This window comes from Acanthochromis polyacanthus, chromosome 17, assembly GCF_021347895.1.
Source record: "Acanthochromis polyacanthus isolate Apoly-LR-REF ecotype Palm Island chromosome 17, KAUST_Apoly_ChrSc, whole genome shotgun sequence".
Lineage (NCBI taxonomy): Eukaryota > Metazoa > Chordata > Actinopteri > Pomacentridae > Acanthochromis > Acanthochromis polyacanthus.
In genome coordinates, this window is record NC_067129.1 from 30,462,469 (window position 1) to 30,488,066 (window position 25,598).

At 40.8% G+C, this 25,598-nt stretch overlaps 1 protein-coding gene across 2 annotated transcripts in view; it reads left to right on the forward strand.

Annotated features, from left to right (window-relative positions):
* The window catches only part of sgcd (sarcoglycan, delta (dystrophin-associated glycoprotein)), a 547,041-nt gene that overhangs the window by 187,684 nt on the left and 333,759 nt on the right, over nucleotides 1–25,598 (forward strand). The gene's annotated exons all lie outside the window — the stretch shown is intronic.

Consider the following 25,598-nt stretch of genomic DNA (forward strand, 5'->3'; position numbering starts at 1 on the left):
CAACCTTTAATATAGAAATTAATGTGAAAATGAGCAAACTTCTTCTTTGATTTGCTGCCTCAGTAAACATTTTCAAATTAGTTTATCGCTTTAGTCACTGATTTCAAGACGGTTTAAACAGAGGATGATGTTAATTTAATAAATTATGATTGAATTTAGAGGAAAATAAATCAGAAATAATGTTTTAGGGTGGGGCTAATGGTTCTTAGACAGATCCAGCCATTGCTTTTAATGTCGAAAAACCCAGACTGTTTGGGCCTAATTCCAAGCTCAAAGCATCAGAATGGTAGTCTACAATCTAATGAGTGAGTATGTCCTCAGTTTTAATTAGATATACAACTGTTTCTGTCACTTTTGGTTTTTAGAACCACCTGCAGTGCTATAAACACCGTCCTGTTTAGACTATAATGGCGTCTTTCCCGTCTTTATGTCAGCCTTTGCATGCCACCTGTAAATACCTACACTTGTCTTCCAACAGCAAACAGCTCTGAAAAGGTCACTTTCATCCAACCTGCCGTGTTAAACGTATGGCGTCAGATTTGGGTCAAAAGTCGGGTAACGTGTTTCGCGCGCGAGAGAAAGTGTTGCGCGCGCGCGAAACACGTACCCCGCGCGAGCGGAAAAAAGTCTCCACGGGCGCAAAAAACACTCTGCGCATGCGTGGCAATGTCTCCGCGTGTGCAGACCAAGCTCCGTGCGTCCAGTGTCTCACGAAACTGTCCTCCTGCGTTCGTGGAGCTCTGATCTACGCGCGGGGAGAAGACTTTTGACACTTTGTGGGTGGATACCAGTGCTCGCCACAACCTCCCTATGATTGGCTGTCTGTGACAGCAAGAACCCACCCCTCCACGTGGGATGCCACTGTATACAAGAGAGGAAATGACACAGTTGGCTGGAGCCCCTTTGATGTTGCTGCCGCTGTTCTGCAGCTCCGCCGAACACACACAGAACCGAGCTCGGATCTCCAACTGCCGGTGGGTGAGTGTCTCCACGTATTTCTGCTCCTTAACGGGAGGTCTCAGTGCTCCATTGCGGGGCTGTCAGCCTTTAGTACAGCGAAGTTAGCTCCATTGCTAACGGCAGTTACCCAGGTGGACTGACCAGAATCGGCCCAGAAGCCCAGCGTGTCTACACCCCATGGACTTGAAATGTACCCCTAATTATAGAATCACTCTTAAACTCCCTGTCAGAATCACTGGAGTAGACACGCTGGGCTTCTGGGCCGATTCCGGTCAGTCCACCTGGGTAACTGCTGTTAGCAATGGAGCTAACTAACGTCTAATCGCTGTACTAAAGGCTGACAGCCCCGCAATGGAGCACTGAGACCTCCCGTTTAGAGCCAGAAATACATGGAGAAACTCAGCAGTTGGAGATCCGGGCTCGGTTCTGTGTGTGTTCGGCGGAGCTGCAGAACAGCGGCAGCAGCATCAAAGGGGCTCCAGCCGACTGTGCCCACGTGGGGGGTGAGTTCTTGCTGTCACAGACAGCCAATCATAGGGAGATTGTGGCGAGCACTGGTATCCGCGCACAAAGGGTCAAAAGTCTTCTCCCCGCGCGCATAAATCAGAGCTCCACGGATAATTATGGCACCATACACGGACGAGTAGCAATGTCTCTACGCATGTAAGAGGCTCCTTGTGCGCGGAGACATTGCCACACGCGTGCAGTGTTTTTTGCGCCCATGGAGACTTTTTTCCGTTCGCGCGGGGTATGTGTTTCGTACGCGCATGACTTTTGACCCAAATTTGACGCCATATAAACGTGTCAGAAAAATGTACCTTTAGAGAAAAACAAGCGAGCAGCTGTAGCCCGGAGTGGCAGCGCAGACTAACCGGCTCAAAGTGTGACTGCAGCGGTGGCAGCTGTTTGTTCTTCCTGCGTCTTGTTGAACTTGTTTATGGACATGCTCGTGTCTTTTTGTGTGTGTTTTTTGTGCGTGTGCATGTTTGTTTGCACGTAGTCCGGCGTGTCGCCTGTCAGGAGGGGAGAGTGTTTAACAAATGACTGCCAACCCGGGGACACGAGGGCCAGGGACCTCTGCTAGGGAGTCGGCCAACAATAAATCTCAAAAATCAATATGACAGGGCCCGGGGTAATCAGTATCAATGATTTTAAACAGGAATAAGTCCCTCGGGGGAGAAGAATGATAAAATTCTTTGAGCTCAGAGTCTGAAAAACATCCCGAGGATGAAGGATGGAAGAAAATGAGGAGGAGGAAGAAGAGAAAGAAAGAGATTATTGATGCTTTTTTGTTGTTTTTTTCCCAGAAGGCCCTGCAGCAGGGTTGGAGTCTCTGTTCTGCTTTCTCTGTCACTTGTCCTCTTTCATTCTTTCTTTTACCTTTCATCACTCAGTCTTCCGCTGTCTCTTCTCATCTTCCTCACTCTGCCCTGTGTTTACACTCTCACCCACTTTTTCTGCTTTCAACGAGCTGCTTTTTTTTTTTTTTTTCATTTTTCACTCTTCCTCAACCACAGTTTTCCTTTTTATCCCATCTTTAGGATTTCAGTCGCTGTCAGAACTGATATCCTCGAATCCTGGACTGTTTTATTTTTGATACGTCTCTCCTCTTCTACCTTCTATTTTTGGGTTTTTGTCTGTCTATCCAACAACTGTGCAGATGAAACTTTAAATCACATTGACCCTGATTCAAAGAGAGCTGTCTGTATCATGAATTTACCGCTAATGTTTGAGTGTTCGGCGAAAATTTTGCAAGTCTGTGTTGAGAAAACTACAAATATGATGAAGTCTGTTCAAGAATAATTGTTTAAAACGCTTCAACTGCGATGATATTCTCCTAATATTAATCCCAGACAAAACTACCTGCACAGTATCAAATGGCCCCAATAGCTGGAGATGAAATTGGAATATTTAGCAGCTACAAAAAGCTAGAAATATGTTATTTATCTATGGATAATGACAATGAAGAGCAAAACCTGGGCTTTGTCATGCCACTCATTTTTACATCACAGTAATAATAACCTATTTGTAAACATGCACAAATTGACTGATTTCTTATTTTTTCACACTGCTGCTTTAAGGTTGAATTATTCGCAAAGTCCTCGTCTTTTCCAACCCAGTCTGGGTAAAAATTTGTCTTTACACACCACAACTGCATTCTCAGTTATGTTTTGAGGGAAATGTTTGCTTGTAACTCATCACAAATAGGTTTCTAATCAACTATTGTTCCTTTTTAGCCAACCAATCATATGTGAGGTGGTCATCTTCAGATTGCCACCCAGAAAAAGGAGGAAAAGCTCCAAGTGTGTAGCAAAAAGGTTGTATTTTTACCCAAATCGAGTAAATTTGGTGCCCAGACTTTTAACACAGAAAAAAATACATTTGATCTTGCTCCTAAACTTTTGGCCTGTAGTGTAGCTTAAAAGTAACAATGGCAAAACCACCGTGAAAATGGCCTCTGGGATGTCGGGCTAATGGGAGCTTATGGTATGATATTAGCAACCGTTAGCTGCTAACCACATCCAAACTAACACTGCTGCACAAACATGCTTCCTGTAGAGTCATGCAGAATGACTGAGAGAAAATAAACAATACTTCTGTTTGAAAATTCTCCTTCAGGAATCGGTTAGTTGGAGGTTTTCTCATTGTTTCTTTGCATCTATCTGCCTACAGCGTCTGATTTGAGTTGCACGTTCAGTCGTTCAGACTAATTCCTGAGTAGTTTTCTGTGGTATAGATGAGGAAGAATCAGCGTTAGCCTTCTCGAAAAGTGTTAATTTCTGACAGTTTGGTCGATGTGTGCGCAACCCTTCTGTCATTGAAACAGGAAATGCTCTTTTAAGATGCATTTTTACGCAGACTTTTTTATTTTTGTAATGTTGAATGCAGTCTTTTAATGAATAGTGTTCCCCTATGGTTGTTGTCTTTGATTTCAGGGTGAAGTATTAGCAACCGCTAGCTGCAAGCCACATCTGGACTGACAGTGCTGCACAGACAGATATATTAATCACAGATGATTGGGCAAAGCAATCATTTCTCTTTGAATATTCTGCTTCATGAATCGGTTATTTGGAAGTTTCTCCATTGTTTCTTTGCATCCTGTCCTTCATCTGTTTGAAGCGTATAGTTTGTTCATTTACTGCAGCTCCGGTGCCCTTTGCTGAAGACACCATTTAATCACTTTTCCTGCTTCCTTGGCACGAGTCAGAAACATGTCGAATGCTCTGCCGTCATGCTTGAAACATCTGGAGCCCTCTGTGGGTGAATGTCAACAAATCACATTCTGTCAGCGTTTTAAACATTTATCTGCCCCGGGTTTCCCTCCAGAGGTATTTTAAAGCCAGATAACGCCCTAATACCCTCACACTCTGTGCAGCCGCGGCTCTACGGGCATCTATTTCAAATATTTCCTTTTTGCCACTTCCTCCCAGCAGATAAATGCTCTGAATCTGCATCTGAAATAAGTCGCATTCAGAGGAATAGAAGCGCAGAGCAAGCAGGCCTCGTTTTTGGCTTTGCTGTGTTGCACATTTCACCCCCGCTGAAGGCACATAATGCTGTTTCTTTCAATTTCAAAGCTCTTGAGTTTGCCTTTTGTTTCTTCGCTGACGTCTCTCCCGCTTTGAACTCATGAATAAGGGCTCATAATGTTCCTTATTCATCCTGTCAACTAGTCACTTAATAGAAGATCCCAATTTTTCACCTCAAGATGCTGTACTATGTCATTTTTTTCTCTAATTATAGAAGAATCAGTGCGATATCCCTGCTTACTACTTCTAGAATCTAGAAAATCACTATTTTTCTCATTCAGAAGAATCTGGTTAACACATCGAATGTCTACGTGTAGAAAAATCTGTACAACATGAACAGTATATATTAATATTTCTCATGTATTTTATTATTTTTGCTGATATTCCCAACATTTTTGCTGCTGTAACACTGCAGATTTCCCTGCTGTGGAATCAATAAAGGATTGATTTATCTTATCTTAACATGAAAACATGTTCAAGTCCATTTCATGACCTTTACTGAATACCAGACTTTTTTCTGACATGGTTTTCCATTCTCAAATGTTAAAAACAAACAAACAAAAAAAAAAACATAAATATTATCTCAAAATGTGTCATTTGGTTTAGGAAACAGAAGTAATTACATAAACTATATCAGTTAAACAGGATTTTTCTCTTCCTAATCATAAATGCTTCTTAAAAATACTAAATTGTGCTTGTTAGCAGGTCGAAAGCTTTTATAATTTACTGTTTATGTGAGTAAATACGGTTGAATTTTCCATATTATCTGTGTGCACAGCAGTCGGACAGCTCTTATAACTTTGGATACGTTAGTTTATGGATCTCAGATCAGTAGATGTGCACTTTATGACATGAAAGGGAAGGTGAAAGTCGTGGTCAGAAGAAGCCCTCTGAGGCTGCCGACATCAGAAATGAACTAAAAGGTGAAAAGCTTGCAGAAAGCAGAGGGTCAGAGGATGTTCTCACCGTCTCTGGAGACCGAATGACATCTGTTCTGACCGAACCTTTGAGCTCTGGACTGAGTGTTCCTGAGAAACTCGGCCAGATAAATCTACTCTCTTGATCCAGAACATGTATGTAAGCTTGCAGTGCGACAGGGTGAATGTGTGGTTCAAAGTGCCTGATAATTAAAGCTTTTCTATAAATATAAAACTATATAGATGTCAGCGAGGTGCTTTTTAGTGGCAAGCAGGAGCAGCAATTGCAGTTTGTAGCATCAAACAGCAGCAGCAACAGGGGTTATTAGCTCTATTTTTCTATATTGAAGTTGTTATCTTTTGCACTTTTTTCAGTGGTGTTCTGTTCTTAACACCGTAGAACAACAGGGACACCAAATTCCCCCATCATGTATGTAAGAATCTGTGCAATACCACTGACATGTGCAGGAATGTTATTTCTGTTCAGTTCTAATGAGTCAGAATTACAGAATTACAGAATTGGAGGACATTTGGGCTGTAAAATCTTTTTTTTAAAAAACTTCTTTTTTACTAGAGCTTATTTAACTTAATATTTCAATTTTTAAAATTTTATTTAGCTTGATTTAATTTTTTGATTGTTTTAAGTAAATGTTTATTTTTATTCAATATAATTGCATTTATTTTTTATAGAATTTTTATTTAAATTAGGGTTTTCTCACTATATGCATTGTTTATAATAGTGTTTCCTTAGTTCCTCAACACTGTGTGAGTGATTTAATTTGTTTATTAGAGTTATTATTTTTAGAAAAAAATGTATTTATAGATTTTTGCTACTTAGTCATTTATTTACATATTTTAGTGTTTTCATTTTTATTACTTTGTCTTTTATTTAAATACATCATATTATATTTTATTTTAAATTTTCATAAAATTTTGGATTAATTGAAAGAGACGTCCATGACAAAAAAATAACCCCAAAAAATGCAGATTTAAATTTCATTTTAACTGTTTAATTGAAATTTAATTTAATTTGATCATCAGGGGGATGGAACAGAAAAATGGCAAAATTGCTTTTTAAGGGAAACTCCAGACTTATTTGGTATTTTAAAAAATATCTTCAAAAATTCTTTTCTCCTAGTTTTTTTTAATTTTTTTTTTTTTTTTTTTTTTAGATTTGGTCTCAGGACAAATAAATTTCCTCAGAAAATGCATGTTGTAGTATTTTGTACATAGATTATTTGAAATGCTCCCTGTGCATGCGTGGGTTTTCTCCGGGTACTCCGGCTTCCTCCCACAGTCCAAAAATATGCTGAGGTTAATTGGTTACTCTAAATTGTCCGTAGGTGTGAATGTGAGTGTGATTGTGTGTCTGTATATGTAGCCCTGTGACAGACTGGTGACCTGTCCAGGGTGTCCCCTGCCTTCACCTGAGTCAGCTGGGATAGACTCCAGCACCCCCCATGACCCTAATGAGGATAAAACGATGTATAGAGAATGGATGGATGGATGGATTATTTGAAATGTGATGGGTGGGACGTAAAATGTCCTCTAATTCTGGAATAATGTATATCTTGCTTTATTTTGTATATTCTTTATGTTGTGCTTCATCTCCTGAATGTTTAGACTATCTTTGCTGCTGTAACACTGTAAATTTCCCAACTGTGGGATTCATAAAGGCTTTTCTTAAAAAAGCAGTTAGCAGTAGCATTAGCAACATGTTCCGCCAGGATTGGATCAGCTCACCTGTATGTGGCCTCGCCCTGCTGTCTCTCACCTGTGTTGAACCTGAACTTTCAGTTCTGTGCAGCTCAGCAGCCGTCAGACATGAAAATGTGACGCTGGATCAGAACAGAACAGTAAATCTCTGAAGTCATGGGGGGTGAGGAAGAGGCTCATCTCATCCGCCCACGCGATGTAAACTTTCCCACAATGCCATGCAGAGATTGGGACAAGACTGTCGAGATAGAGGAGAGAAGTGAAGAATAAATGGAGGAGCTTCATTTCCCCGCGTCTCCCGTGTCATGTTTCCGCGCTCGCCGCTTCATTCCTCTTCCATCCCCTCGTTATCTGTTCGGCTCGTTTCATCGCATCCTCCGTCGCTTCTCGGTTTCCACACTCCCTCCCCTCTTCCTGCCTGTCTATCTCTGTCTGTCACTGTCTATTCATGGCAGATTAGCAGCCATCAAACTGCCAGCCGATGCTGACTCATGGCCCTGTGAGTCTGTTCCAGTGCGAGAAGCTTCGAGGTGAATCTTTTCATGCAGTTTTCATCCAGTCTGTGCCAGGACTGTCACAGTTATTGTGGCCGAAAGAATTCACAATAACACTCTGATATCTGTAGAAAATCAGAAGAAAAACAATGCTATCAGTCATATTCATCTGTAGCTTTGTTTATTGTGTGTTTTGGCAAATGAATTACACTCAAAATATGAAGGGTTTGTAACCAGAACTCTACTGTATGCTGGGCTGTCAACATTGGATTATTTCAAACATTGTGTATTTTTTTCACATACAATCAAAACTGTACTCTTTAAGCAGCACATTATTATCCATAATGGTGGTATATGGTGACATCCTTAGCGTGTACTCATCTTGTACACCTGGAATTCAGATCAGTAATGCTCATTATATGTGTTTCTATTGAGCTGGTGTTGCCATCTTTCTCCTTTTCTAAAAGGAAATCAAAGAGTTGGGGGCAAAAATGACCAAAGCAGCCCTAAAACAAAGACAAGCATGTTATTTTGATTACATACACATTATATTCTACATCTGCATTCATCCTTGGACAAGCTAGATGTATTATTAGGACACATTTTGCATTCTGCGATTGAGAAATTAGAAGCCAAGTCGGTGTCTCAGCATCTTATTTAAATTTGGGCAAAATTTGATTGAAGAGTCACTGTTTAGAAGTCTTTTATTTCCAGTCATGTCAGGAAATTTGCTTCAGTATGTAGTTGAGAGCTAGCCTAGCCGCGCTAGACCCAGCTCTTAAGACACAAGGGTCTAGGAATGCTCGACAGGGAGGGAGGCGGGCTAAAAGGTTGTCTTTCAAATCCCTCTGCAGCAATTGGGTAGGTATACAACCAATCAGCGCAACGAATAGGCTGACGTAGTTCCTAGAGCGCCAGATTGTGGCTAAGTCCCATTAGCTTCCCAACCAGCGGAGCCAACTGGTATATTAAGGATTTGCCATATCCCGTCGGCATAAGTCCAAATACGCCTTTCTTCTCAATGAAACACTTCAGTGCCGTCCTTTGTTTATCTTTCAAGTTGAATTTTAGCTTCAAATCTTTAACGGCTGTGGCCAAAGCCGAGTCGAAAGAAAACTGTTTATTGTGCGCCGGTTGTTTCTGTCAGAATCGTCGCGCCTCTGTCGTCACTTAGTTACGCCAGCCTTCTGACTCTACACTTCATGGTGATTGGTCCGGCCAGTTTTAGGAGCATCCAACCTCGAGTCTTATGGAGGGTAACTAGACCCACCCTGGCAGAGAATTAAATTCGTTGCCGTGGGTTGTCTAGCACGGCTAGGCTAGTTGAGAGCAGCTTCACATTGATTTAGTCATTTCAACAGTGTGCAATCAATAGTTATATGTGACTAGCAAGTTCAAAAAACCTTTTCCAACAAAGCTACTGCTACAAAAGGGACTTCTAGTTGTGTTTTGTAACAGTCAAGCTGGATCTTTTTATAGCTACAGGATGTAGGATCATAGAAACAGTTAGGATAACTTGGACAGTAATTGAATTATGAAAGCAACTCAATGTGGTGAAACACTTTAAGCAATATGCACCATCTCTGGTCGGACGTCATTAAACACCACATCCATCTTTGTCATGGAGCCCGTTGCTAGCTAAACTCCCAAAGTGCTCTCTTCTTGCCATCATGAACTTTCTGTAGTCTGAGTGACGCCTCCTCTGGTCTCTACAGTATTAAACTGTACAAGGTTCCACGTGCTGGAACAATGAGGTACTACAACTGCTCTACGATACATTGTTGAACATTTTTTTTCTCTGCCTTTTGGAAGTTGTGGAGCCATTGTACCCTCTAACTCTTAATTTACCCTCTAATACTGCATTCACCCTCTAATACTGCATTTACCCTCTAATACTACATTTACCCTCTAACACTGCATCTACCCTCTAATACTACATTTACCCTCTAATACTGCACTTCATGATCACCTATGTAACATTTAGGGACAATATGGATGCAGATTTTTTTTTTATAGTATTGCTAATGAATTGTCAAACATATAAATTGGACTGAATTCAGTAACTTGGTATCGGAAAAACCTGATTAGGACATTCCTATTTAAAACCATAGCTTGTCTAAACACTCACAAATAGGCTACATCCCCACATTTCCACAACAGTCACTCACTACTAGGCTGCAGTACAGACTGATGCTGAACACGTTCATAAATGTGGGTAAGAAAACACCCAGTAGAACCTAAAGGAAGATGAAGACTGTAAAGAGCCCTGATATATGCACAAATATAAAAGGATGCAATCATTTGGAAGGTTTAGCGGTGCAATATGTTGTCGGTTTAGGTCTTGTGCTATCTGCTCGAAACCTGCAATAAGTTTTTTTTATTGATTTTATTGAAACATATACTAAAAAATGCCTCTGCGTACATCACATACTCAGCTTTAAGATCTCATGACTGATAGATGTTTTGGGTTTATTACCCTGATGGCTGGCAGTGTTGTTGATGGCACAGTGTCCAGAAAACTGGTTAGCACTGGATGCTACAGAACTCTTTTGCTATTGGAATCAAATGTTGGCGATGCTTGCAACCAAAATCAGAAATGACAACTCCAAAAATCTGCTGCGTGTCCATTAGCAGTCAGAGGAGGTTTCACTGTTACAGTATGACTTTTTGACTTGTAATGAGGTGTCTGGTAGTGATGCTGGTTTGGTCTTCAGACACATATTTTAATTCAGACATGAAGGTTGTGTCTTCTCAATGTCTTTGATCCTCAAATTATAAAGATGGAAGGAAAAGAAACAGTTCATTCACTAACCTTTCCGTGTGCACCATCTGCCCAAAGTTCTGCTCATTCACAAGCAACGATCAAAAATTCCATGCAAACCATCATGCAAGTCGCTCAACAGAGCATCAACCCGTTTGTTTTTGGAGTTCATTTTAGACGGTTGTTAGTTCATTCATGGAGATTTAACTGGTTAGTTTTAGTTAACAAACCCCCATTGTGTGGCTTTATAGTAGCAAAATCTAGTAAACCTATCAAATATGAGTTTACATGCTGTGTAATTGCTGCCAGATGGTTTTTACCTCAAGCAGAGAAGAGACATGAAACCCTTTTCAGGTCAGATAAGTCGAATGGTCTCTCGATGCTGCACACATGGACACAAATTCGCATGCAACTGCGGACAAGCATGGAATCAGTGAAAAGTTGACATGTTCTCTTTTAATGGGTACTCTCAATTCCAGCTAAAGGTCAAGGGAAACGTGAATTCATGTACTTCGTTTATCCGGTTGCGTGTCCAGTGCATGCCAGCGGCCCACGCTACATGATTCAAAATGAAGAGGAGAAGGAGGTTAAGGAGAAGCAGGAGCATGAAGAGATGTGGGAAAATGTTTTGGGTTTTTTTTTATGCGGATGCTGAGGATGCTGGGAAGCACACTCAGGGCTCTGGCACACAATGTGGTCGTAAAGCCGGTCGACACACCTCTGCAGAGCTGTAGCACAGCGTTCAGCTTTGATACAGCCGGTAATAAGTCATCAGAGCTGTGAGAGCTGAAGGACCCTGGAAGGTTTATTATTCCTGTCTTCACACACAGGAACCTCACAGACAGCTGGGACCAGCGCTCGATTTAGACGGTCGCCAGGTCGCCGCAAGCGCCGGGAATCATGGGGGGTTGATGACATCATACAAAGTGGCTGCCTCCATGAAGAAAACATGATAGGTGGTTCAGCTCGATCGAGCGCTCGATTTAGACGGTCGGTCAACGTTTGTAGTCGCAAATGGCGACCGGGCGACCGTCTAAATCAAGCGCTGGCCGGGACTTACGAGATCACACAGATGTGATGCACGTGCCTCTATCGACTTCATTGGGGTCTGAAAGGTCCATTGTGGTGTTTAGCTCCATTCTGCCTCCAATATAAGATACTAAATTACATCTGAAAAGTCAGAGTTGGGTTACGTGTGTTTTCAGCTTCATTTAGTGAATCTCTCAGGGTCAGTAAGCCCTGAGAGTATTCCACTTTAACCAGCAGGAGTTTTTAAGGCTTCTATAATGTGTTTTTTCTGCTACAGAAGACATAAATCGGCTGATATAAGAAGAAAAATAGCATCTCTCTTTACTGCGGAGATGCACCAGAGAGGAAATCTGTCAAAAAGCCCAGAATTACCGCTGTCACAGTTGATGAGCTCAAAATGACATTCTGGAAAAAAATGTCAGAAGAAATGATTTCAACCACTTTTGAGAACCTGATGGGAGAGAGAGTGAATCTGTTTACTTGTGACAGATTCAATGTGTCGCTTACAGGATAAAAAACACCTTCGGATTAATAGTATATCAGGGAAACTTTCCCAAGGGGACAAGTGTAACAAAAGTAATGAAGGAGTTGCAGTTGCAGTGATTAATTCAACAATTTGACAACAGAAAATAACATCATCTCGACCACAAAAGGCCACATACACATTTAATCCATCTAGATCCAGCTCCATTCATCCATTTTTCTTCCACTAATCCAGAGCTGGGTGTCAGTAGCAGCAGGCTAAGCAAATTATTCCAGATGTATCTCTACCTAGGAATGTTTTCTGGCTCCTACTGGCTCATCCAGATGTGTTTCCAGGTGAGATTAGACACTAAGTTCCCATACACTTGTGAAGACTGTGTTTATAATGGAAGCTGCTGGAAAACAGCTGTCAGTGTTCACCGTGTCCTACATCAACATGAGCTGAAGAAGGAAGTTCTTCCTCTAGAAGCAGCACCTTAAAGCTTGACTGAGGTTTGGAGACAAAGAAAAGACCTTCAGGAGGAAAGTTCTGTGGTCAGATGGAAGAAAAACTGAGTAGAAATATGTTTAGAAGACAGAAGGTGAGGCCTTTAACCCCAAGAACACCAAACCTACCATCAAGCATGGTGGTGGCAGTATCATGCTCTGGGGCTTTCTAGAAGTACTTCTGGACTGGTTTCAGACTGTGTGTTGAACTGGTTCTGGACTTTCTTGGGACTGGTTTATGTTTGGTTTCAGTCTTGGTTCTCCTGGTTTTGGATGTGATTTCAAGTTGGTTTAGGATTTATTTTACTCTGGATCTGGTCCTAGATGAGGACTGGTTTCAGATGGTCTAGGCTGGATCTTGGACTTTTTTAAAATAAATAATAGTTTAAGTTTGGTTTTGGTCCTGATTTTGTACAGTTTTTTTGTTTATTTACATTTTTAGGGCTGTTTCAGACTGTATTCTAAATGGTTCTCAGCATTTGTGGACTGGTTTAGGTTTGATTTTGGTCCTGGTATTAGACAATTTTAGGGCTGGTTTAGGACTGATTTTGGACTGTCTTTGGTGGATCTTTTTTTTTTTAACCTCAAGAACACCAAACCTACCATCAAGCATGGTGGTGGCAGTATCATGCTCTGTGGAACTGGAGCTTTACACAAAGTAAATGGAATAATGAAGAAGGAGGATTACCTCCACATTCTTCAGGAAAACCTAAAACCATCATCAGAAGGTTGATCTTGGACACAGTTGGATGTTTCAACGAAACGATAAGCCCAAAAACACATCAGACGTGGTAAAGAAATGGTTCCATCAGGCTGGAATGAAGGGTTTATACTGGTCTCCCCAAAGTCCTAACTTCAACCGATCAAGAAACTGTGGAAACCATTCGGAGCTACAGACTTAGGGTGCTTTCACACCTACGCCTTTTGGTCCGCTTAAAGCGGACTGGAGTCCGCAACACCTGCAAGTACGGTTCGTTTGGGCTGGTGTGAAAGCAGACCAGATTTTTTTGGTTCGGACTAAAGAACCGAACCGAGGCCACCTCCCGAAGGTGGTCTCGGTCCGGTTCTTTGTGAACTCCAGTTCGGTTTGCTCCTGGTGAGAACACAAACCTGTCTCCATTCAGATCGGTTTGATGGTGCAGCAGACTTTTTGGTCTACGGGAGCTTCTGTAGCAACCTGCACAGGTTGTGGAGCATCGTCCACTTTCTCCGATAACGTCTTGCAATGCATCTTCTCCGTGCCAAAAACGACTGTGTAATGTTCTCGTACCGAATGCGAGCTTCATGCTGGAACAACAGCAGTATTTGTGCTTGCTGCATAAAGCAATGATACGAATATATGGCAAGAAGAACGGACAGGAGAGCATAGTTCATTGTTTACGAATAAACCTCGATCCATGGAATAAACACAGCCTGTTGTTTTCTTCCGGGATTTTTCCATCTTCACATGCTGCGCCAATCAGCGTTCACCTACGTCATCTAAAACACCTTATTTTGTGAACAGCGCCGCCAAACGACTGGGGGGAGATATAACATTCATGGTAGTTGGTTCAACTGTGAAAACACTGGTGTGAATGCGAACCAAACCAGTTGAAAATAGCAACATTGTAACAACTTTTGGGTCCAAACCAACCACTCTAACGGACTAACAGGTGTGAAAGCACCCTTAGACTTTCTATTTTCTGTGTTACACATCTTTTCAAGTCCTTTGGTGCCTTTGTGCCAAATCGTTCAAATGAGCATATATTTCTCACTATCAAGTTATTTTTGTGAGGAAAAGACCCAAAGAAAAGGCAGACTTTAATAAGGAAACTTCCTGGGATGGTACAGGTGAAGGAACAAAAGGCAGCTGGTGATCCAGGGGAAAATACATCCTTATAAAAGATGAAATTTCAAAGAAAACTACATAAAAGAGAACATAAACAGAAACCAGAGGAGCGAGGAGAAGAATCAAGCTGGTGAACATAAAGTAGCAAACAGGAAGGAAACAAACAGGATCATCTGACAAAAGACAGAAGCAGCAGTATTTATACACAAAGAATTAATCAGGACAATAAATGAGGAGGGAAACAGAGACAATGGAGGAAAAAGAAACGCACAAGGACAGAGATCTTTACAAAATAAAACAGGAAATAACTGAACCGAACTCACAACCATGACAGTCTGTTTACTGTTTTCAGTTTACTAATGGTTCAGTGATTTGCAAATCATTGCAGTCTGTTTTTATTTACATTATTTCACACAGCACCGCAGCATATAGAATAGACTCAACTGATTTTTTTTAAAGAGTGATGTAGAAATCTGCAAACGAACACAATCTGCAAATGACACAAGAAGGTGCAAATAAGTTTACAGATATAATGAATGATGGTTAGTATCTGAAGTGGTTCAATCAGCAGGCAAAGTGATGGAGTCCTTTTGTGACAGAATCGGTGAAATGAGCCATGCAGGTGCTTAACAATGGATAATTTAGAGGTTTTTCAAAAGTGTGGACCTCCCATAGCATATCTAAGACCTCAACTTTAACGCAAAAGAGGGGCAGGAAATCCAACACAACCCTATCAGAATGTATTACAGGACTATTACTGTGGACTCCTTTAGATTTGGAGTTGCAGATTGTGCTGACGATCCCCAACCACAACAGAAACAACTGTGAAAAGCAAACATGTGACTCCAAATCTGGCAAACCAGACGCCCTCCTTACCCCGAATTAGCCTCAAAATCCTGTCCATGAATATCAGAAACAGGACTGAAGACGAGGGACCGCCTTGGCAACACCTAAATCCCAACGCCCACCGGAAACAAGCATGACTGAGAACACCAGATGACGCATTGATCAGCCTCTCTCTTTGTTTGAATAAAACCAAGATCTGTGTTGAAAAGAACACTGAGCAGAAGTTGACTTCGCGAGTGATGCCATCCTTGAGGCTATTAAACAAGCAAAGCGACCTCCTAACCCCTGTAAATAAAGCATTCCACTGCCTCAGCTGCTTTCTTCTCTCATTTCTGGCAGCAGAAACCTTCCCGTTCATCCTGCTGACGAGGTTAAACTCTTATCTGATCCGCTCAAAACATGCACACGCCTCGGTTTCGCTAACATTTCTTTTAATTTCACAGCTTGCCTCACGAGAGTCGTGGGGGATGATTGTCTATTCTGTAGTACGCCACACGAACTCTGTAAATGTGAGCCGCGTAATGACACCAAAAGCTAAACTTAGATAAAACAATTATATAAAAGGACGATAAAGCTGGAAAATAACGAACATAATGGCAAATCTATCAAATCTCCCACTCATTAATAGGCTGGAGGAGTGGGTGGGAGATGGCTGGTAATCACTCGCCTACTGTTCCTACGAGCTCTGAGGACTAATTAGGAAACACTGGTGGATGCCTGCTGGACTCGGAGGCTTTAAACTGTGTGTGTGTTTCTGTGTTCACATATTGGTGAATTTCCACACAGTGTCATCAGAGGAAGGATGTTCAGGCAAAGCAAAGTCAGTTAGCAGTTCAAGATTAAAGGCTGAAATAGATGCAGTGACATTATTGCATGGCTAATTTACAAAGGGTTTTTCAGACATAATATATTTAAAAAGCAATAAATTATGCATAAGAACACATCTTTTATCAAGAATTTACAGTAATTGATCCTTGTTTGAGACCTTGCTTCAGGGTGTTGGAGTGAATATATACACTAGTTTTCTTTGACGACCTTTAATTGAGATTTCTGTAGGTCCATGCAGTAAAAAATCATACTGGATACCCTGTTCTTTTATTTATAGCAAAAGGAAAGCATGAGATGTTGCAGCGATTCCAGCAGTAGCAAGGTAATTGATCAACTAAATAGTTAATTTCTGATCCTGTGTAAAATATCTTGACTGTTAGATAACAGAAGATTTAGACATTTGTGTTCTCCCATCTAATAACTTTGAAAAAACATTGAATGTTTTATTTTTTTTCCATTACAGGACCTTTGTGCATGTTCTTCTCATGAGAACCGCCACTGTAGAACCTCTTTTAGGGTTGTTCTTCAGGGAGGAAATAGCTTGATGCTGATTGGCTGAACTCAAGGAAGAAAAATGCCAATTTGTTGTAGTTTTTCTGTTCTTTTCAACATAAAATTCACTATACAGGCAAACATTACAAACCCTTCATTACATCCACTCCTACATGCTCATAGAACCAGATTTAAGTCCAGTAGCTCTAATTTGTTGTTGTTTGTTGAACTCCAAGTTACTGTTTGCATTCTTGCAATAAAAAAAAAACGCCCTTTAACGTCTAACAGGAATTGTTCAGTAAAGAACACTTTATCACCAAAATTAAAGCATAATAATAGTAACTAAGTTATGTCTGAATTCTTGCTTGTGTTGTACGTCGCTTTGGACAAAAGCGTCTGCCAAATGAAATTGTAGAATTGTAGAATTGTAGTAACTGTATTTGTATGGCAGATTTTTGGAGAGCGAAAGTTACAAAGCAAAATGTCAAATTAGAAAATGAATGCAACGAACAAGATCACCAACGAGCAACAGAAACAAGATAAAATAGTTCAATTTGCCACTCTGGAGCTCCTTCTACTAAAAAACATCATGGATGGTGTATTGGAAGTGACTTAACACGACAAAACATTGCAGTTAAGACCTCATAATGTTATTTAAGGTTTGATTATACCTGAAGAATGTACATATTACGGATTATTCCTGCAAAAAGTATACAAAATGCTACTGTTCTTGACTGTTATCTGTACTGAGGTGAGAAAAAACGGTGTTAATAATTCTGAAGAATTACCTTCCAAATGTAATAATAAAGCAAGATGCTTTACATTGGCCTAACTAATGTAAATAATGTAGCAAAAACCCTGCAGTATTTTTAATTTTTGGAGATAAACTTGACTCCTTTTCTTGTTGTTTTTTTACTGCATCTGTATTTCTGTCAGTCTTTGTGCATTTTCTGATCCCTGCTAATATCGTACAGTGGCATACACGTCCTTTATGTTAGCATAGCAACATGCAAAGTGCTACACGCCAACAAATTGCAGAAAATGTTTTCAAAATTAAAACTGATGTTGCCTTTCAGGGTGTAAGAGTAGCTCAATTAGGTCCGTCTCTGACTTCTGCAGCTTGAAGATGAACCAAACAAGCTGATGGTGGAAAACATAGCAGCTGCACAACGGCTCACTTTTCTGACGACCTTATGAACCGACGCTAATTACACATCACATTAGTGCTGCTAGTGTGGCTATATGCAGGAGGTGTTCATGCAAGCAGCGGTGAAAACTGCAGGACAAGGAGGTTTTATCATTTATAAGACCATTTCTCTGCAGAAATGTTGTACTTTTGCAGTGCAGGATTACAGATTACTATAAAGAAGCTGTGCAGAGCAATGTGTGCAGGTGGTGGCAGGTTCATCGCCAGAGGTTTGCCTCACGACTAATTAAGCAGGTAGGCGGCACAGACGGCAAAACTGTGAAGCACAAGATGAGCTGATGGTCATTAACGCAACCTGAGCCTCCACTTTAATCTGTATGGATGGAGAGACAGTGACCTAGAAACAGAGAATGGAGGACAAAAAAGGTGCAGATCAAGAAAACAGGCGTAAAATGTTGAGAGACAGTGAAAAATGTGCAAATGAATCGACGACAGAGTGAGATGAACAAAAGAGAAAACAAAGTGGAAGTGAAGCGGAAATGAAATGGTGTATTTCTTTTCATTCTTTCTTTTCTGTTCCTGTTCGTTCCTTCTTTTCTCCTCCACCAGAAAGACTGTAAAGTGTAAATATGTAAAGACAGAAGTGATGATGTCCTTTCACGTGCTCGTATCGATGTGATCGCCTCCTCCGTTGGTTCGGTGCAGCTGGACCGATTTGCAGGAGCTCATTTCTCAGCATATTTGCAAGACTTTAAACTTTCAGAGTCGTTTTTTTCTGCTTCTTCCTTCATTTTTCCCAAAGAGTCAAGCTTTTCCTTTTTTATTTTGGTTCCCCTTTGTGACTAAAGTCAGCAGGATCTTCCCCCTGGAAACGTTTTCTCTTTAGCTTGTTAGCTTTCCAGCTGTTTGTCATTCAGTAATCAGTTTCCTAAACTATATCTGACCCATAACCAGCATTACACTCAAATTCATCCCCACAAACACTCAGACACACCATATTATTATTGCTAAAATCTGCACGAAGAGGCCTTATACACTGCCTGTCCAAAAGAAAGTCTCCACTGTGATTTAACTAAACAAACAGGTACGATCCTTCCATTGGATAATTACTACAGTGAAGAATACGTTTCAGTTGCAACAACTTATTTAACTCTGACTGATGCAGTGAGGAGCTTCTTATTTCTTAAACAACCGTGTTGGAAGACATATCCTGCGGTCATGGAAAGGATGTTAATCTGTTTCAGAGGTGTCAAATTATTGGCCTGCATCAAGCAAAGAAAACAGAAACTACTAAAATCAGGTTAAGAACCATCCAACGCATTATTAAGACCTGAAGGATAGTGGAGAACCATCATCTTCCAGGAAGAAATGTGGTCGGTCATGTGGTCTGATGAGTCCAGATTTACCCTGTTCCAGAGTGATGGGGGCATCAGGGTAAGAAGAAAGGCAGATGAAGTGATGAACTCATCATGGCTAGTGTCTACCAGCCAGTGGGGGTTAGAGTTATGATCTGGGGTTGGTCAGGTTCACCAACATTATGTTCCCAAAGAATGAGGTCAGCTGATACCTGAAGACACTGAATGACCAGGTCTTTACATCAGTGGAGGTTTTCTTCTCTGATGGCATGGACATGTTCCAAGATGACGATGTCAGGATTCATGGGCTCACATTGAGAATGAGTGGATCAGGGAGCATGAGATGGATTGTCCTCCACAGAGTCCAGACCTTAGAACCACTGAGAATCTTTGGGATGTTCTGGAGAAGACTTTGTCCGACTCTTCCATCATCAATATAAGATCTAGGCAAAAAATTAATCCAACTCTGGACAGAAATCAATGCTGTGACTTTGCAAAAGCTTATGGAAACGATGCCATGGCTTCTTACCTCGATGCGCCCATCACTTTGATCTAAAGGTGGTCCAATGAAATATTAGAGTGTGTGACTTAATTTTTGGATGGGCAGTGTATTGTTATTGCTAGAATCTGCACTGAGACCTTTTATTTATTAAACATTTGCCAAACTTCTCAGCTGGACCTTTAGTGATACACAGTGTCAGGTGTCAGTATGCCTTCTGCTTTCATGCACAAATACACGGACATGTGGGTGTTTTTAAAGAAAAGCTACTGAGGTTGGAGTGTAGGCGTCTCCTGTTTTTAATATCTGACAAAACAGAACCAGGAAGCAAAAAAAAAGTTTTTCTTTTGTGCAGTGTAGTTCAGTTGTCGTGTACTTCAAGACCTGTATTGCGGTAACATCAGCTGACCTCTGGGTTGATGATGAAGTGACACAGAAAAAGGCAGTTTTCACCATTTTTTTTTGCAAAATTATCTCAAAGCAGTGGTAGTTTCCTCCCTAAACTGAAGTAAAACAAGATTACTTCCATAAAATCTGGTGATTATTCTGAGCGTTTTTTGCTCAATCTTTCCTCCTTGCCTCCTCCTGCTGTAACAAACTTATTTCATCTTTTTTTTTTTGTTGTTGCATGAAACAGTGGAAATAAAGTCGTGTTCGGGGGGCGACTGTAAAACCTGACACCCCTCTTGGCGCTGCATTATGATTCCAATGGCACAAACACACAGAGTCGGATCGAGGAAGCCTCCTGAGCCAAACTTCACTCGGACAGAGGATACAGTTTTTAATTTCAGTCCTCAGCAGATCGGCGCCACCCTTCATTAACCCGCCCCGACCTGCTCATTAATTCACATTCCTGCTCTAATTGGGTGGCGGTGTGTGTAATGGCTGCTGTATTCTGCTGCTCTCCGAGTTGAATAGAAAGGGAATGATTAACAGAAGTGACACCGGTGAGAGTGTCGGCCGACAGGCACATGTGGGGAACCGATGCTGTTTTCTCAAAAGATGGCGATCTAATTAAATTAAGGAGGAAGCTGCAGCCCAGTCGCCAAGTCATCACGAGAATGACAAGTGAGAAGGTAGCAGTGGCTGGTTCCTCTAATGACTCCAAGAAATGTTTTAGAATCTGCAATTAAAAACTTTTAAAGATGAATTTTCCAAAGCAGAAGGCAATTTAACAGCAGCAGAAGGCAGACGGTTAGACACAGCCTTTCAAAATAAAAGTGAAATAAAGACGAAGGTAAAACGAGAAAGTAAAAGATGCAGATAAACAAAGTGCAATATGTCAGCAATAAAACACTTCAGCAGCAATAAAAATGACATCATGTGAATGCAAATTTGTAAAAATGGGTTTTAAGAATTGATTGAGAAGGAGTCATTTCGAAGCTGAGGTGACCTGATGGTAAAGTCACATATAGATTTAAGGTTCGACTTTAGAGCCAGCCGCTTCCCACCTGAGGATCTAAGGATTCAAACTGGCTCGTATCAGGTCAACATTAGTGCTCTGTAGATGAGAACCAGAACCAGATGTGGCTTAACTCTAAACCCCAAACACACAAGTGGGTCTGAAAGGGATGCTACCCTTTAAAAATCACCAAAATGACACCATTTAATGAAGCCAAAAGCTGTAAAATCAGAACAAACCATCAGGTTTTCACCTTAAATAATATATTTCATGTAAAACTTTGCCAAAAAAATAATGGACCAGAACCAGATGTGGCCAGTACCATGTGGGTATGCAAGGGATATTATTTTCAAAAATCACCAAAATTACACCATTTTATTGAGCCAAAAACTGTAAAACCCGAACAAGCTATCAGGTTTTCACCCTTTCAATGATCCTTTATTCATAAATAATCATGTGTTACATGCACAAATGACCAAAATATAGACATGAAGTCACAATATATTTATCACAGTGACTTAATTCTACATGTTTCTTTCTTCTTCTTTTTTTAAACCCAAATATTAACAGTTTGCACCAATTCAGCTCTATTTTCTAGTCGAGAGTCCAGAACTACAGGCTCCAGAGCAGATAGGAAACTAATTAATAGAGAGGCATGGTGTCTTTATATTGTTAAAAAGGCAAATTTTTGAAGATAAACCATTAATCAGAGAGAGAGAGTTTAAAAACTGAATGAATTGTTTACCAGACTGAACTTGGGCTACTCAGCTGTGACAGTTTGAAGGAGGAAAATGAAACAAATCACAGCTGCAAACTGTGATATTTCATCAAATCTGTCTTATTTTCTTTAAAAATCGTCAAAAATAAATTTTTCACTCTGGTTCATTTCACACAAAATAAAATTCCCTTCTTGGCCAAACTGGGAAACAATTAGTGACTCAGCTGCAACCAGCTGCAGTTACATAATTAAAGTTAACTGACTTTTTGGTTGAACTGCAGGCAGTGCTCATACAGAGCACTTAGGACTTAAACATGGAAGCAAACTAAAACATCTTCAGTATTTAGAGGCACCGTTTTTCTTGTTTTGGTTAAAACTGTGGACACTTGGAAAAATTGTCAACTTTCGTTTTTATCTTTCATGCTTTCTCACATTTTACCTGCGTCAGAAGACATTTCTAAGCTGTCTCTACTTCTAGTCATGGTTGCTTTGTTTCCATAAAGGTGCAGGACTTTATATTCCAGTTAAAAATTAGGTCAGTCAACAATCAGTGGTTCAAACTGATCGATAAAATCTTAAAATTACATCTAAAATGAACAGGATTAGTGGAGAGAATTGAGGACTGGAGTAATGAGATGTGTTTATATTCAGAAAGAGGGAAGTTAAAGTCATCAAACTTAAAGAAAATAGCTGTAATAAAGACTTTTTCCAGATCTTCTAAAGCTTCTTGGACTCTAGTCGGTGAGTCACTCTGCAGTGACTGACACGAAGGTTAAATCACTGTTTTCTTCTTAACTGGTTCTTAATTAGCGTTGAGCTTCCACACAGGAGCTGTTTGTGGTGTGATGCGGTTTTATTGTACCTTTAAATAACAATTTATTCTGGATTAATTAGAATTAATAGTATGGAGGCTGCTGTTTCTGCAGATTGCATGGAAACATTTGACAAATAACTTCATCAAAGTGGAAATTAAACATGTTTTTGTTAATTTTATGTTGAATTAACAACAGTAAAAGTGCATTTAAATGGCCCATATAGAGGGTGGAAACTGGTGTTTTACTCTAATAAAATACAGCTGGTGTTAAAAAATACCTCCTTTTGTTTATGCCTTGTTTTTTAAGATTTTATGATAAATGCTGTGGAGAAGAGATTAAGATGGATCAGATAGGATGTACAAAAAACCTTTATGTAAAACAGAAATCAGTGCGAGGAAATTACAAGGAATGTACGCACAAATTACAAAGATGCTTCATAACTTAACGAGGCAGATTTAACAGAACAAAACTGTGTGGAGTTTATTATAGAAAAACTAAAGATGCAGAACATATTTGAAACTTCTAATTAACATGGGGTAGCTGCTTATACTTAACATTAAAGAAAATATTTTAATTAACATAAACAAGTTATGTTTGTTTCTAAAGAAATTGCTTAATGTGTTTAACGTTTTCATGTAAACCCAACAGACTTTTCCAGTGTATCGCAGTATGTATGTGGTGATATAAGAAGCATGACAGCAGCGGTCGTGTGGCCGTACATGTGAGAGATTATGAGGCTTGTGGAGCTTCCACTCCCATCACGCACGGTCCCGTATGCAAATACTCCAACCACCGTAAATCCGTTTCACCCTCTGTAAGTCTCTGCTTTTTCATGGGTAAAAAGCTGCTGATTCGTCCACATTTTTTAAACCTCCATATGCTGCGTGGCTCCACTCCGATGAGCTGCTAATTCCTCTGACAGTGTTTTTATGCCCCGACCTAACAGGGAACCATTAAAGGACTCGATCCAGGTGTGTCGCCAAGGTCAACAGCAGCAGCAGATCTGGGTTCTGCTGATGGAAAACGTTTGTACAGCGCTCGACGTCGCTACAAGCTCACATTGCATGCTGCATTAATTGAATATGATAGCAGATTTTGCAGCTAAAATTGCAGTTTTGTGCAAAACTTTCATGCACTTTAGGTATTTAGATTTTTATCAATCACACAAATCCATTAAGAAGGCACTTCCTTGTTTGTCAGAACACCATAAAAGACAAATCCTACATTTTTCCCCATTTATTTCACTTTATATAACAGCGCTCGATTTAGACGGTCGCCAGGTCGCCATTTGCAACTAAAAACCAATTTTGGCGACCAAAAATGACAAAAAACGCGGTGGTTAGGGGCCCAAATGTTTTGATTTGGGCTACTGACCTCCAAATCCAAGTTTCAAGGATGGCAATTTTCCGCGGATCCACGGATTTCCGCTGATTTAATTTCAAATTTGAACACTTTATTGTCGCTGATGTTAACGTCGTTAACATCTCGCGGGAGTCTGCGAGACTCCGTTGGATCCAGAACCAGCCCAGAATGTGGTGGCGGCATCCGGAGGACAGCACCAACTGAGCCTGAGCACCGCGAACGGAAAGCACCAAGCCAGCAGAGCTGTCATTTTTAACTCGGCGGGTCCGCCGGCTGCTCTCCCCAGTCACACACTGCTCAGACTCCCCGGCTGGCTAGCTGTCCCCCGCTAGCTGCTCGGCTAACACCTGCCGCTCCTCGCCGCTCATCTGCCTGGGACAAACCGCACCTGTTCCGGCTGTCAACGTCCCAGTCGCCGCTAGGAGCTCTGGACAATGTGCTGCTCATTCGTGGGCGACTTTTCACGGCCGTGGGGGGTTTTAAAGCACACTTTGCCCAGCGACCAGTGATAGCTCGGTGGCTCCAGCTAACAAGTTGACGTGGAGGAGGAACTGGATTCCACCCCCCTCCAAAAAAAAAGAAAGTAGGATTAATTTATTTGGCCACTAAAAGTTGATTTTGGCTCCTAAAAATGTCTAAATTAACGTATGTTGGTGGCCCAAAAAATTTCATTTGGGCGACCGGACCTCTCGGCCTTAAATCGAGCGCTGTTATGATAAAGTTATATTGATAAACAAAAACTGCCCGTAACATTCCCTGAAGGTACCTTCATTATTTTTAATGTCAGAAAAGTTGAAGAAAGTCATCTGTGATACGTATTTTGTGTCTTTTTACATTTGCATTTGCAGTTTTTTTGGTGTTTCTGTGTAGCTGTGCAGTTCAGTACATCCACACACAATGTGAAGAGAACTCAAAGGATTGGGACTAAACAGCTGTAGCTCTAAGAAAACCACTGATCAGTGAGACTAATCAGAAAAAAAGGCTTCAAGTTGCTAAGTAGCGATGGAAGAAGGTCATGTGGTCTGATGAGTCCAAATTTACCCTGTTCCAGAGTGATAGGGGCATCAGGGTAAGAAGAGAGGCAGATGAAGTGATGAAGTCATCATGGCTAGTTCCTACCAGCCTGTTGGTGTTGGGGTTAGGGTTATGATCTGGGGTTGGTCAGGTTCACCAATGTTAGTTCCCAAAGAATGAGGTCAGCTGATACATGAAGATACTAAATGACCAGGTCTTTACATCAGTGGAGGTTTTCTTGTCTGGTGGCATGGACATGTTCCAAGATGATGATGCCAGGATTCATGGGGCTCACACTGAGAATGAGTGGATCAGGGAGCAGGAGACGGATTGACCTCCACAGAGTCCAGACCTCAGGCCCACTGAGAATCTTTGGGATGTTCTGGAGAAGACTTTGTCCGACTCTCCCATCATCGATATTAGATCTTGGTAGAAAATTAATCCAACTCTTGACAGAAATCAATGCTGTGACATTACAGAAGCTTATGGAAATGATGCCACAGTGAATGTGTCGTACTCAGAGCTAAAGGCGGTCCAATGAATTATTAGAGAGTGTGATTTTTTTTGACGGACAGTGTAATTCCTACACACTGAAACTCTAAACTGACTTTTGAAGAAAATCGAGGAGTTTTATTCTCCTATTGATACAATGAGCAAAAACACCTGTTGTGTTAAATTTTACAAAATAAGATTATTTTCATAACTTCCTTTAGTTACCAGTCAAACTTAAGCTGAACTTTTGCTGTGCTTCTATAAAAACATAAAGTTTGTTCACCGATAGTTTGTTTAGCTAATGTGGCTTCTTCAACAGAAGTCGGTGCAGGTGATAAAGTGGTTTTTCACTTTTTTAATATTCCGTTTCCAGCTGCTGAATGGATTTAAAATGAAACCTAAACAACACGCAGCAGAATGAAGC